This window comes from Lipotes vexillifer, unplaced genomic scaffold (assembly GCF_000442215.2).
Source record: "Lipotes vexillifer unplaced genomic scaffold, Lipotes_vexillifer_v1.1 scaffold440, whole genome shotgun sequence".
NCBI lineage: Eukaryota > Metazoa > Chordata > Mammalia > Artiodactyla > Lipotidae > Lipotes > Lipotes vexillifer.
Window position 1 is genome coordinate 2,652,693 of NW_006778543.1, and position 15,317 is coordinate 2,668,009.

Sequence of the window (15,317 nt, forward strand, 5' to 3'; positions counted from 1 at the left end):
GCAGGAATGAGAAGGGGGAACTTTACAGCACAGACTGCCTTGGAAGGTATTCCTGCCATGAAGTTGGGACCTCTGAGCTCAGTATTCAGAAGGGACACGACACGCTTCTTTTCTTCTGCCGATCTGGCAGATGACCTGAATCGTCCAGAAACATACCTTTCCACTCCCCAACTTTGTCCTCTGACCCGCTTCAGTCCTACTGAACCTGTTCCATTTCCTCAAACACACCATGCTCTTTCTTGCCCCAGGCTTTGCTCTGATGGGAACACCCTTCCTCTCTCCTCTTCTGATGAACTTCGGTTTACCCTCCAAGTCTCAACTTGGATGGCATTTCTCTGATCCCCCAGGTTGATGGCTTAGATGCCCTTGTTATGTGCTACTGTGGGGAGCTTACCTTTCACACCTTGATTGTAATTTGTCTCCCCCAAACAGCTGCAAATCCTGAGACACAGAACTAAGTCTGTCATGTTCACAGACCTGTATAAAGGTAGGCTAATTGCTATAACACATCAACCAAAGAAATGTATGAAAGCTCCAGCGCCGTGAACTTTTATTCTTGCATGGATAATGGTCCTAGGCAGGTTTGTCAGGTAGGCAGGATGGCCCTCATCCATGCAATCATTCAGCAGCCCAGGCCAACAGAGATTCTGCCATCATCAATAAGTGGCTTTCAAAGACTCCCTGGAGGTTTTCTCCATACAACCCACCAAAAGGAAAAGGAGCATGAAGGAGTGCCTCATGGGAGGCTTTTATGGACCTGGTCTAGAGGTGTGTACATCATTGTTGTTCGCGGTCTATCGGCAAGAACTTAGTCGCCCCACTACACAGAATTGCAAGGGGCGCTAGGACATGTCTCTGGCTGGGCAGCTACTCCCAATAAAAGGTATATAGAAGGAAGAACACAAATTTGGGTGGGTAAGTAGCCAATCAATAAGGAGTTGCTAAGCAAATAAATGAATCCATGAGTGAAAAAACTGAGGGCAAAAGACATCTCCTTACTGTATTCTGAGCTGTGGCACAGGACCACCTTCTCATAGCTACTTCAAATTAAAAAACTATAAACTACCAAGGATCAGGGAGGCAGGTGAAAACCTAGATTGCCTTCAGATTTTACTAGTAGAATGACAGTGCCTGGCACAGTACCCAACATAGACAGTAGGCCCTCCATATTCATTGGTTCCACATCTGTGAATTCAACCACCTGCTGATATGGAGGGCTGACTATACTATACCATTTTCTCTAAGGGACTTGAGCACCCGTGGATTTTGGTATCTTCAGGGGTCCTGGAACCAATCCCACATGGATACCAGGGGAGGATTGTAGTTTATGTTCAATGAATATCAGTTGAATGAATGAGTGATTGGAAATAGTAGACTATTGAGATTGGAAATTACTTAAATATCACCATGTTTATATTGTGCTGGCTGAGTGATCGTTCAGTCCCACTACAGAGGAAGCACACTCACTCCCAAAGCGGCACCTGCCGTCTTCAGGTCATCCCTGTTAGAAACTCCTGTCTTCTGTTGAGCCAAAACCTGGCTCCTTGCACTATCCCAGTATTGGTATCTGTCCCTTCAGGTCATACGAAGCATGTGTCTTCCAGAGGGGCTCAAACCTGGCTGTACATCAGAAGTGCCAGGGACGCTTTTAGGAAACTACGTAGTCCCAGATGGCATCCCCAGAAATTCTGATTCCATATATCCTCTGGGTTGTTCAGGAACCAGTAGTTTGAATCGCTCCCCCAAATGATCCTGATGTGTAGCTGGTCTAGGAGGCCATGTGTCTGACACTTCTGTCTGGGTTAGAATCCTGCTTCCATCACTTACTAGCTGCAGTCCCTTGGGTAAGTCATTTCGCCTCTTTATTCCTCATCTCTAAAACTGTGACAAGAATAGTATCTATGTCATAAGGTTGTTGTGAGGACTGAGTGATTATTTCGAGTAAAGTGCTTAGCGTAGTGCCTGGCCCACAAAGGCCCTCACTAGACAGAGGCCACCGTCAGCATCATTATCCTCCGCCTCCTTAGCAGCTTTTCAGATATGTCAATGTAACCATTACAGAACACTTCTTTTCCAGACCAGTTACTCTCTCAGTTTTCTTTTTTTTTTTTCCTAATTCCTTTCCTACCTGGCAAATTCATATTTCTCCTCTCACAGACAGATTTCATCCCAGGAGGAGGTGTAGTGATTCTGTACCCCGTAACTCGTAGGGATAGAAGCATCTGATGCAATAAATGTAGGTAATTGAGCTTCGGCTCTGAACTTCAGATGCCAGTCATTACTGGTCATAGGAGGGCAGCTGTGCATATTCTCTTATTCCAGGGAAGTCTTCCCATAGGGCAACCCTAGATGTACTAGTGTCTGTAATGAAGGGGAAACCAGAGAGAGGATATGGAGTTTATTTTCTTTCATCCTGATAAGTTCAGTTGAGTCCGAACCCACCCCAGGTTAACTCATTAAGTTCCTGGAATTTGTTGTAGATTTTCAGCCTTTAGTCATCATAGTTAACACCGTAGGGACAAAAATAATGAAAATGGTACCTGGGGAAGTAGGAAGGGCCGATCTAAAATTCCAATGTGAAGTTAGGAAGGGAGAAAAGGCCAGATGTAAAAAGCAAAATGACCCCTAGTTAATGATAAGGTATGGTGTAGACTTCGGGAAAGGCATAAAGAAGTCAAGGAAAAAAAAATCTGGACATCTCCTGGTACAGGAGGTACATTTTTCTTAAGTCTTATTTGTTGGTCATGGGTCACTCTTCTTTCACTTAAGATTGACACCTATCCTTATATGATGAGGGACAGTTGAGGAATAGAGAGGATAAATTCTATGATAATAATTTGTATTAATAAGATGTTCTTAAAGCTTCGTAAATGTTCAGTCACATCCCTGTGAGTGTAAGGTAAACCATACATCAATATTCTTGTCTAATATATGAGGAAAATAAGTCTCAGGAAGGCATAGTGACTCACCCAGTGTCATACTTCAGGTATACCAGGCCCAGGAGGAAAACCCAAGTTCTTCTAATTCCTAGTTCATTGTCCTCCACTCCTAATGCTGCCAGTTCTGGGATGTTCCACTGATTTACCCTCTCACTATTCCTCAGTTTTTACACACACACACACACACACACACACACACGTGCACACACACACACACATTCAAAACTATCACATTCTTCTAAGCAGCTCTTATTCTCAGCTTATATGTCACCCCCTCTAGAAGTTCTTGACTTCCCCCAAGCTGGCCATAGAATGTTGCTTCTACCTCAGTTACAACATGGATATCACTGGATTCTAATTACTTTCTTATAAGACTTCTCCCCCCACCCCCATGATGACTTTCTTGAGCACAAGGACTGTGATATACTTAACTTTATATCCGCAGCAACTTACACAGTACAAAGCATAGAGTGGATCCTCCATAAATATTTATTGAATAGTTGGATATGTGGGTGGATGGATGGATGGATGGATGGATGGAAGGATGGAAGGTCTTTCAAGGTTGAGATTTACAGAAACATACAAGAAGCCAGCTTGCTGTCAACAGAGGGCTTTCTTAACTTTCTGATAAAGACAAAATTCTTCTGACGCTTTTGGTTTAGATCTTCTATCATACTTACTTAACCATATTCTGCTAGAATTTTCATTGCTGAAGTATTTATTTGGTATCAATCATCATTATATGCCAAAGGGAGAGGGCTTGTCCCAGGCAGCAGTGTAGTAACAATAGCGGTCTTCAGATAGTCAAGACTTGAATCCTGTTTCACCAGGTTCTTAAGTGTATGAATTCTTCTAGAAATTCCTTATTCCTCAGTTTCTTCACGTGTTAGATGAGGGCAATGATGGTGCCTCCTATACAGATGGTATGTGAGGATTAAATGAGATAATAAATACAAAGCACTTCGTACGCACCAGCACTTTGGATAGCGCCGGACCCAGAGTAAGCATTCCTTATATATGAACTCTTCTGTCTTCTTACTGCACACATATGACTACTGGGACCCAGACATTTGGCTAAGTCAAGTCTGTATCTGGAGACCCAGTTCCGAGAAAGTCTGAAGAGGTGATCAAAGTTACTCTGGAGACTAAACAGGCTGTAATTCAGTGCATCCTTAGCCAAGTTACTTCTCTGAGTTCAATCTTATCATCTCTTCTTACAGACCTGCTTCAGTGTTTTAGTGAGCTAGAGGTCAAGCTATGAGTAACCTGCCCCCCGCACTTGGCACTTGACATGTATGACTTGAACTGGAAGCTCATTGCAGACAGGAGCTCCTGAAGATGTACTCCTTGCATATCTGGGCCCAACTTGCTTCTCAGGAGTCCCTTCCTATAGGAAGTTTTGCTGAGTGGAAATAAACTTTCCTAAATCACTTAACATGCTCTTTGGGGGACTTAGTTGAGCTCCAGGAAGGTTCTGGCCCATTAACCCTATTCCGCTGCAAGCAGTTACTGAACTTAATGATCCTGCTGCCCCCCAGCAGGTCACCAGGCCCACTCCCTCCCAGGTTTGCTCCGGGATCCTCTCTGGCAGCCACAAAAGCCCTGGCAGCACAACTTGCCCAGCGGCATTTGGAGAGCTGGGCCAAGTTCTCTGTCAAGTTAATGGAGTGACCTTCTTTTAGGTTCTGGACAACCCAGCCTCATGTTCAGAGGTAGAGGGCTCTCCCTGGAATTATGAGCTCTTAGGTTTTACGTCTGTGCCTGCGTAGCACCCGGAACATAACAAACACTTAACGTATGGGGAAGGATGGAGAGAGAGAAGGAGCGAAGGAAGGAAGGAGGGAGAGAGAGAGAGAGGGAGGCCTGGTTTTTGGTAGTATTAGCCTCCAGGTGTGTAGCATTTACCTAATACAGGACGAAGACCAAGGAGAGCTACTTTTACTGTTTTCTAATTTTAAAAAAGTCTTCTCCCATGAGTGATTTTGTGACCTCTATAAGCAAAGGGCAGGGGGGAAGCCACAAAATCTTTTGGTCATTTCAGTATGTGCTCTCTCCAATCCTCTGCCCTTTCAAGAAGTCTCAGTTGAGAAATATCTGTAATAGGTGAGCAATGATAATGCCGTTGAATAAAGATTGATGGAAACAGATATAAACCCAAAATGTTTTTAGTGCCAGAAATACTGTTTGCTCAACAATAAGTAACATCAAAGGACTGAAACATTTCCCACAGAGGTCAGCAGTTCTGGGATGATGCACTGAAATTCACACCTCTGCCAGAAGCGCTCTGTTCCTGGCATGACAAAGAAAAAGGCAAATCTGTTCATGTCAATACCCAGGGGAGGCAATTTTACCTTTTCTGATTATTGTTCAGGTGTGTCGTTCTCCAAAGAGTCTCTGGAGTCTCGTTAGGCCTGTTATAAAATTTTAAAGCTTTGTTTTAAAATGGATAAATCCTTTTATTGTTTCATTTTATTTTGCTTTGTTTTTACTCCTGCAACTAACTAAAACTGTAGCCTGCAGATGTCTGTCCTGTGTGAACCTTAGAGATACTCCTGTTTCAGCAAGCATCGCTTTTATTTCCATAATTGGCCATATCTTGAAGCAAACCACCTGGGCTAAACTATATCTTTGGTTTTCTTTATAATTTTAAAATATTGCCCTTTGTCCCTATAACTCTTGTTATCTGAGAATCTCAATTCCAGAATCAAAGTATTTGAGATTAGAAATTAAAGATAATAATAGTAACATTTGGATGCTAAGTGCTTTTTCTCCCTTACTTAACTGAATCATCACGACAACCTGTGATCTGAGTACATTACTATTTACGTGTTATGAATGTGGGGAGTCAGTAGCCAAAGGTACAATCCAGACCTTTCCAGAGCCTGTAACACTCCCATCTACTCTCTGGCTCCAAATCCACCTTAACCACACCGTTTTCCTTTAATATAGCACCTGTCAATTTTCCACATACAAAATAATTTACCTATTATGTGTATTGTCTGTTTTCTTTGTCCTCACTAGAATATGAGTTCCATGAATGCAAAAATCCTTTTTTTCTGTTCTGTTCATTGATGTATCCTAAGCTCACGAAGAGAGCCTAGTGCATAGTACGCCTTCACTATATATTGCAATTGTTATTGTTCCCTGTTTACCTACTATACTGTGCCAATCCTATTCATGTTTTGCTGGCAGAAAAACTGAGGTCAGGAGCCACCTGGTGATTTACTAAAGATGAGACAGTGAGCAAGTTGGCAAGAAAAACCAGATCTCCTTACTGCCAGCCCAATTCTTTGCCTAAATCCCAATTCAATCTTGCCGTACTTTTATTATGCTATAAAATGAATAACTGTTTATGAGTTCATTCTCAGGCACATTATTGCTTTTATATCACATCAAAGGACTTGAGACAGGCAAAAGATATAGCCCTATTGATTGTTCTCAGAGACTCAACTTTTCCATCCCACAAGGAATCCATGCTTAAAGTTCATTTTGGGGACAGGAGCCAGATAGAAGACCATCTCCAACAAACGTACCTCCACATCAGGGCAGGGTTGCAAGAGTGTCTGGTTTTAGGAATCTTGAAGTCAGTCTTCTAAACAGAGGACTGTTTCTGTTCCTCTCCACCAGACTCTTACAGAACCTTAGAACTGACCTAAAATCAAAATGCTAAGATGTTTTCAGCTCTTGGATACTCAGTGGGTCAGTGTCTTCTAGGGGAAATCCAGTAGCTATGGTAAGTAGCATGGGAGTGACTCACCCCTCCTTGAACCAGGTATTGAATCCATGGGCCTGGGATGTGAAGGGGTGAAGTCCTGGATGCTGGCTGAAGAAGAAAGTGGCAGCTTTAGATGTAACGGTGTGTTAAAATAAGAGATGTGGGGCTTCCCTGGTGGCACAGTGGTTGAGAGTCCGCCTGCCGATGCAGGGGACACGGGTTCGTGCCCCGGTCCGGGAAGATCCCACATGTCACGGAGCGGCTGGGCCGGTGAGCCATGGCCGCTGGGCCTGCGCGGCCGGAGCCTGTGCTCCGCAACGGGAGAGGCCACAACAGTGAGAGGCCCGCGTACCGGAAAAAAAAATAAAAATAAAAAAAAATAGGAGATGTGTGTTTGACTTTCTGAAAAAAGACTAAAGAATCCAGAGCCTGTCAGGAGAATCCATTTATTTGAGCATGAGTTGTTTTTTCATTACCAGCAACAGAACACACCTGCTAATCCTCATAGTAACATCTCCTCATCCGCTTTAAAGTGGAATATGTCACTCTCAGTAGAAGACATAGGGAGAGAGGCTCTTTTACTACTGATAATGTGCCTAGACTACTCTGCTGTCACACCCATTCACAAGGCTGTTGGCCAAAAGAGAGGGACTTATTTGTAGTTTAACAACTCAAGTGGCCCGTAGACATTAAAGCTATGATGTTGAATTGACTAGTACCAAGCTCTATTAAGGGGTGCACTACAGTCTTTCAGGCCAATGATAATAATAATGAGTCCTCATAAAGCTCTCTATCCTTTAAAAATACATTTTTTAAAATACATTTTCTCATGCGTTTTTAACTTTTAGCTTAGTATAAAATCATCCTGAGTTAGTTATAGCAGAGATTCTTACCACCTCCATTTCATAAGCTAGAAACCTGAATTAAGAGACGCTGATGACATGCCCTAGGTCACATAGCTGGTAAATGACAAAGCCCAAATCCGCTGGCTTCTCAGTGTTTTCCACTATGACATTCTGCCTCCTGCCCACGTGATATCTCCACTGGATGTCCTGGAGGCTTCTCAGATACATGGTGAGAACCAAATTCATTATCTTCACTTTGCAGAAAAAAAAAAAAAAAGCCCATTCCTCTTCCCCCTGCTTATTTTACTTTTAACATCTTTATTGGAGTATAATACCTTTACAGTGTTATGTTAGTTTCTGCTGTATAACAAAGTGAATCAGCTATACGTATACATATATCGCCATATCCCCTCCCTCTTGCCTCTGCCTCCCACCCTGCCTATCTCACCCCTCTAGGTGGTCACAAAGCACCAAGCTGATCTCCCTGTGCTATGCAGCTGCTTCCCACTAGCTCGCTATTTTACATTTGGTAGTGTATATATGTCCATGCCACTCTCTCACTTCATCCCAGCTTACCCTTCCCCCTCCCTGTTTCCTCCAGTCCATTCTCTACATCTGCATCCTTATTCCTGTCCTGCCCCTAGGTTCTTCAGAACCTTTTTTTCTTTTCAGATTCCATATATATGTGTTAGCATATGGTATTGATTTTTCTCTTTCTGACATACTTCACTCTGTATGTCAGACTCTAGGTCCAACCACCTCATCAAAAATAACTGAATTTCATTTCTTTTTTATGGCTGAGTAATATTCCATTGCATACATTTGCCACATCTTCTTTATCCATTCTTCTGTTCATGGACACTTAGGTTGCTTCCATGTCCTGGCTATTGTAAATAGGGCTGCAAGGAATATTGTGGTATATGACTCTTTTTGAATTATGGTTTTCTCAGGGTGTATGCCCAGTAGTGGGATTGCTGGGTCATATGATAGTTCTATATTTAGTTTTTTAAGGAACCTCCATACTGTTCTCCATAGTGGCTGTATCAATTTACATTCCCACCAACAGCGCAGGAGGGTTCCCTTTTCTCCACACCCTCTCCAGCATTTATTGTTTGTAGATTTTTTGATGATGGCCATTCTGACTGGTGTGAGGTGATACCTCATTGTAGTTTTGATTTGCATTTCTCTAATGATTAGTGATGTTGAGCATCCTTTCATGTGTTTGTTGGCAATCTGTATATCTTCTTTGGAGAAACGTCTATTTAGGTCTTCTGCCCATTTATGGATTGGGTTGTTTGTTTTCTTGATATTGAGCTGCCTGAGCTGCTTGTATATTTGGAGAATAATCCTTTGTCAGTTGCTTCATTTGCAAATATTTTCTCCCATTCTGAGGGTTGTCTTTTGGTCTTGTTTATGGTTTCCTTTGCTGTGCAAAAGCTTTGAAGTTTCATTAGGTCCCATTTGTTTATTTTTGTTTTTATTTCCATTTCTCTAGGAGGTGGGTCAAAATGGATCTTGCTGTGATTTATGTCACAGAGTGTTCTCCCTATGTTTTCCGCTAAGAGTTTGATAGTGTCTAGCCTTACATTTAGGTCTTTAATCCATTTTGAATTTATTTTTATGTATGGCATTAGGGAGTGTTCTAATTTCATTCTTTTACATGTTGCTGTCCAGTTTTCCCAGCACCACTTATTGAACAGGCTGTCTTTTCTCCATTGCATATTCTTGCCTCCTTTATCAAAGATAAGGTGACCATATGTGTGTGGGTTTATCTCTGGGCTTTCTATCCTGTTCCACTGATCTATATTTCTGTTTTTGTGCCAATACCATACTGTCTTGATTACTGTAGCTTTGTAGTAAAGTCTGAAGTCAGGGAGCCTGATTCCTCCAGCTCTGTTTTTCTTTCTCAAGATTGCTTTGGCCATTTGGGGTCTTTTGTGTTTCCACGCAACTTGTGAAATATTTTGTTCTAGTTCTGTCAAAAATGCCATTGGTAGTTTGATAGGGATTGCATTGAATCTGTAGATTGCTTTGGGTAGTATAGTTATTTTCACAATGTTGATTCTTCCAATCCAAGAACATGGTATATCTCTCCATCTGTTTGTATCATCTTTAATTTCTTTCATCAGTTTCTTATAGTTTTCTGCGTACAGGTCTTTTGTCTCCTTAGGTAGTTTTATTCCTAGATATTTTATTCTTTTTGTTGCAGTGGTAAATGGGAGTGTTTCCTTAATTTCTCTTTCAGATTTTTCATCATTAGTGTATAGGAATGCAAGAGATTTCTGTGCATTAATTTTGTATCCTGCTACTTTACCAAATTCATCGATTAGCTCTAGTAGTTTTCTGGTAGCATCTTTAGGACTCTATGTATAGTATCATGTCATCTGCAAACAGTGACAGTTTTACTTCTTTTTTTCTGATTTGGATTCCTTTTCTTTCTTTTTTTTCTCTGATTGCTGTGGCTAAAACTTCCAAAACTATGTTGAATAGCAGTGGTGAGAGTGGGCAACCTTGTCTTGTTCCTGATCCTAGTGGGAATGGTTTCAATTTTTCCCCACTGAGAATGATGTTGGCTGTGGGTTTGTCATATATGGCCTTTATTATGTTGAGGTAAGTTCCCTCTGTGCCTACTTTCTGGAGGGTTTTTATCATAAATGGGTGTTGAATTGTGTCAAAAGCTTTTTCTGCATCCATTGAGATGATCATATGGATTTTTTCCTTCAGTTTGTTAATACGGTGTATCACACTGATTGATTTGCGTATATTGAAGAATCCTTGCATTCTTGGGATAAACCCCACTTGATCATGGTGTATGATCCTTTTAGTGTGCTGTTGTATTCTGTTTGCTAGTATTTTGCTGAGGATTTTTGCATCTATGTTCCTCAGTGATATTGGCCTGTAATTTTCTTTCTTTGTGACATCTTTGTCTGGTTTTGGTATCAGGGTGTTGGTGGCCTTGTAGAATGAGTTTGGGAGTGTTCCTCCCTCTGCTATATTTTGGAAGAGTTTGAGAAGGATAGGTGTTAGCTCTTCTCTAAGTGTTTGGTAGAATTCACCTGTGAAGGTATCTTGTCCTGGGCTTCTGTTTGTTGGAAGATTTTCAGTCACAGTTTCAATTTCAGTGCTTGTGATTGGTCTGTTTATATTTTCTGTTTCTTCCTGGCTCAGTCTCAGATGGTTGTGCTTTTCTAAGGGTGTGTCCATTTCTTCCAGGTTGTCCATTTTATTGGCATATCGTTGATTGTAGTAATCTCTCATGATCCTTTGTATTTCTGCAGTGTCAGTTGATATTCTTCCTTTTTCATTTCTAATTCTGTTGACTTGAGTCTTTGCCTTTTTTTCTTGATGAGTCTGACCAGTGTTTTATCAATTTTGTTTATCTTCTCAAAGAACCAGCTTTTAGTTTTATTGCTTTGCTGTCGTTTCCTTCATTTCTTTTTCATTTATTTCTGATCTGATCTTTATGATTTCTTTCCTTCTGCTAACTTTGGGGGGTTTTTTGTTCTTCTTTCTCTAATTGCTTTAGGTGTAAGGTTAGGTTTTTTATTTGAGATGTTTCTTGTTTCCTAAGGTAGGATTGTATTTCTACAAACTTCCCTCTTAGAACTGCTTTAGCTGCATCCCATAGGTTTTGGGCCATCGTGTTTTCATTGTCATTTGTTTCTAGGTATTTTTGATTTCCTCTTTGGTTTCTTCAGTGACCTCTTCGTTATTTAGTAGTGCACTGTTTATCCTCCCTGTGTTTCTATTTTTTACAGATTTTTTCCTGTAATTGATATCTAGTCTCATAGTGTTGTGATCGGAAAAGATACTTGATACGATCTCAATTTTCTCGAATTTACCAAGGCTTGATTTGTGACCCAAGGTATGATCTGTCCTGGAGAATGTTCCATGAGCACTTGAGAAGAAAGTGTACTCTGTTGTTTTTGAATGGAATGTCCTATAAATATCAATTAAGTCCATCCTGTTTTATGTGTCATTTAAAGCTTGTGTTTCCTTATTTATTTTCATTTTGGATGATCTGTCCAGTGGTGAAAGTGGGGTGTTAACATCCCATACTGTTATTGTGTTACTGTCGATGTCCCCTTTTATGGCTGTTAGCATTTGCCTTATGTATTGGGTGCTCCTATGTTGGGTGCATAAATATTTACAATTGTTATATCTTCTTCTTGGATTGATCCCTTGATCATTATGTAGTGTTATTCTGTGTCACTTGTAATAGTCTTTATTTCAAAGTCTATTTTGTCTCATATGAGAATTGCTACTGCTGCTTTCTTTTGATTTCCATTTGCATGGAATATCTTTTTCCATCCCCTCACTTTCAGTCTGTTTGTGTCCCTAGGTCTGAAGTGGGTCTCTTGTAGACAGCATATATACGTGTCTTGTTTTTGTATCCATTCAGCCAGTCTGTGTCTTTTGGTTGGAGCATTTAATCCATTTACATTTAAGTTAATTATAGATATGTATGTTCCTATTACCATTTTCTTAATTGTTTTGGGTTTGTTATTGTAGGTCTTTGCCTTCTCTTGTGTTTCCTGCCTAGAGAACTTTCTTTAGCATTTTCCGTAAAGCTGGTTTGGTGGTGCTGAATTCTCTTAGCTTTTGCTTGTCTGTAAAGGTTTTAATGTCTCCGTCGAATCTGAATGAGATCCTTGCTGGGTAGAGTCATCTTGGTTGTAGTTTTTTCCCTTTCATCACTTTAAATATGTCCTGCCACACCCTTCTGGCTTGCAGAGTTTCTGCTAGAAATCTGCTGTTAACCTCATGGGGATCCCCTTGTATGTTATTTGCTGCCTTTCCCTTGCTGCTTTTAATATTTTTCCTTTGTATTTAATTTTTGATAGTTTGATTAATGTGTCTTGGCCTGTTTCTCGTTGGATTTATCCTGTATGGGATTCTCTGCACTTCCTGGACTAAAAATCGAAACTAGTCAGTTGCATACAGCAAACCCCAAGTCTACAGTTGCTCCCAAAGTCCACCACCTCAATTTTGGGATAATTCATTGTCTATTCAGGTATTCCACAGGTGCAGGGTACATCAGGTTGATTGTGGAGATTTAATCCGCTGCTTCTGAGGCTGCTGGGAGAGCTTCCCTTTCTCTTCTTTGTTTGCACAGCTCCTGGGGTTCAGCTTTGGATTTGGACCCGCCTCTGCGTGTAGGTCGCCTGAGGACATCTGTTCCCCGCCCAGACAGGTCGGGTTTAAAGGAGAGGCTGATTAGGGGACTCTGGCTCACTCAGGCCGGGGGGAGGGAGGGGTACGGATGCGGGGCGAGCCTGCGGGGTCAGAGGTCAGCGTGATGTTGCAGCAGCCTGAGGCGCACTGTGCATTCTCCCGAGGGAGTTGTCCCTGGATCACGGGACCCTGGCCGTGGAGGGCTGCACAGGATCCCCGGAAGCGGGGTGTGGATAGTGACCTGTGCTCACACACAGGCTTCTTGTTGGCTGCAGCGGCAGCTTTAGTGTCTCATGCTCATCTCTGGTGTCCGAGCTGACAGCCGCAGCTCGCGCCCGTCTCCGGAGCTCGTTTAGGTGGTGCTCTGAATCCCCTCTCCTGGCGCACCCCGAAACAGTGGTCTCTTGCCTCTTAGGCGGGTCCAGACTTTTCCCCGGACTCCCTCCCGGCCAGCCGTGGCGCACTAACCCCTTCAGGCTGTGTTCACACCGCCAACCCCAGTCCTCTCCCTGCGCTCCAGCCGAGGCCCGAGCCTCAGCTCCCAGCCCCGCCCGCCCCGGCGGGTGAGCAGACAAGCCTCTCGGGCTGGTGAGTGCCGGTCGCCACCGGTCCTCTGTGTGGGAATCTCCCCGCCTTGCCCTCCGCACCCCGGTTGCTGCGCTGTCCTCCGCGGCTCCGAAGCTCCCCCTCCGCCCCCGCTGCAGTCTCCGCCCGCGAAGGGGCTTCCTAGTGTGTGGAAACCTTTCCTCCTTCACAGCTCCCTCCCACTGGTGCAGGTCCCGTCCCTATCCTTTTGTCTCTGTTTATTCTTTTTTTCTTTTGCTCTACCCAGGTACGTGGGGAGTTTCTTGCCTTTGGGGAGGTCTGAGGTCTTCTGCCAGTGTTCAGTAGGTGTTGTGAAGGAGTTATTCCACGTGTAGATGTATTTTTCATGTATTTGTGGGGAGGAAGGTGATCTTCACATCTCACTCCTCCTCCATCTTGAAGGTCCTGATTCCCCCTGCTAATTTAATAACTGTTATACCCCAATCAGGCACCTTAGTAGGTTTGGAGTCCCCCTTGATTTCCCCTCCTTTCTCCTGCCATATTTCTTAGAGTTACTCCAGGATTTTCGTTTTTAAAATGTCTGTCAAAGCTCTTCTCTCTTACCTGTTGTCACTGGTACTGCCCTGATTCAGGCCTTTGTCATCTTTTGCTTGGCCTGCACTAATATTCAATAATTTGATTCATTCGACAGCTCATCACTGAACCTCTGCTATGTACCAGGCACTACACTTGGTGCTAGGGAGAGCATCCTGAGCAAAAGCAAACATGGACCTTGTTTGCATGGCATTCTGTTCTCTAATTAGTTGTAACCAAATAGTCACTCCAACAGATGTAAAAGAGCAGCTATGACAATTGCTACAAAGGCAAAAACGTGATCATCCTGCCAGCAGTGCCAGTAAAGAATGCTGTTTCTGAACCATAAATATGATCATGGCACACCCTCTGCTTTAAAAAGGTACGTAACTACCCATTGCCTACATGATAAAATCCAAACACATTAGCCAGGCATACATGTCTCTTCATGATTCAGCTCCAAACATTAGATGAGGTTGCAAGCCACCCCTCACTCAATTAACTCATCCTATGACTAAGCCATAACTGATATCGTTTTTACATCTTGCCATGCTGGAAACAACTCTGTTCTTTCACTCTTCCATAGCTTGGCTTAAGCAAAACTCTCTTCCTGTAATGCTGTTCCTCTAGCTGTATAAGGAGATAGCCTACTCACGCTTCAGCCTCAGCTTAAATGCCTCTTCCCACTCCCTGGATGCAATTCCTTACGTTTTCTAACGTGTTTTCTACACCACTCATATAACGTCTCCCACTGGAATATAGTTAGTTACTTTCTCTGTCTAACTCCCTCCCCATCAGACTGTGAACCACTTGTGGGCAGAAATTGTTTTAGTTAGTATAGGTTTGAACTGATGTTTCTGTTATTGTATAAGCCAGACCATAAATGCATTGTAAGGGAGACAAAAATATTTTGTTTGTTTATTTGTTTTCACTGTGAGTCTCTAATTTCTCATGAGCACTTCTTTGCCCTCAATTTAACTTCAGGAAGTTTTCCCTCTTGGTTTGGGGTTTTTGTAGGAAATCGTATACAAATAATTCCGGAGGTCTTTCTATCATCATATTCTACAATGTGTCACCTCTTCTTTGTGTACAATATGTTCCTACCCCTCCTGCTTTTTAAACCTCTGGCATAAGACCGGGCTTTGCATATTTGCATAATCACTGCTTACATGATTGCGAAGTGACCATATCAAAATATAGAAAAGGTGTTCTTTGGGAAGGCTTTGATCTGTTTGTTTAATGGGGGTAAATTACCAGGAATGGATGAATTAACTGTCAGCTGTTTCCATTACCTTTCCAACCTCTGGCAAGTCTAGATCTTGTCTCTCTGTGCTTGAATCATGAGTATTGCCAGTTGGTTCCCAGGGTTTGCAACAGGAAATTGGGAAACTCATGAGAATAGTTGAGAATGAGTTCTTTGAGAAACTGATTTTACAACACGATAAGAATGGTAGAAGAAAAATGTCATGATGAACTAAAAATGGGCTCTTGGGAAGGATTTAAGATTTTATTTAAAATGTACAC

General features: G+C 42.4%; 1 protein-coding gene across 1 annotated transcript in view; it reads left to right on the forward strand.

Moving 5' to 3' along the window:
- SAMD12 (sterile alpha motif domain containing 12) overlaps positions 1-15,317 on the forward strand; it is a 410,401-nt gene that overhangs the window by 374,841 nt on the left and 20,243 nt on the right. The gene's annotated exons all lie outside the window — the stretch shown is intronic.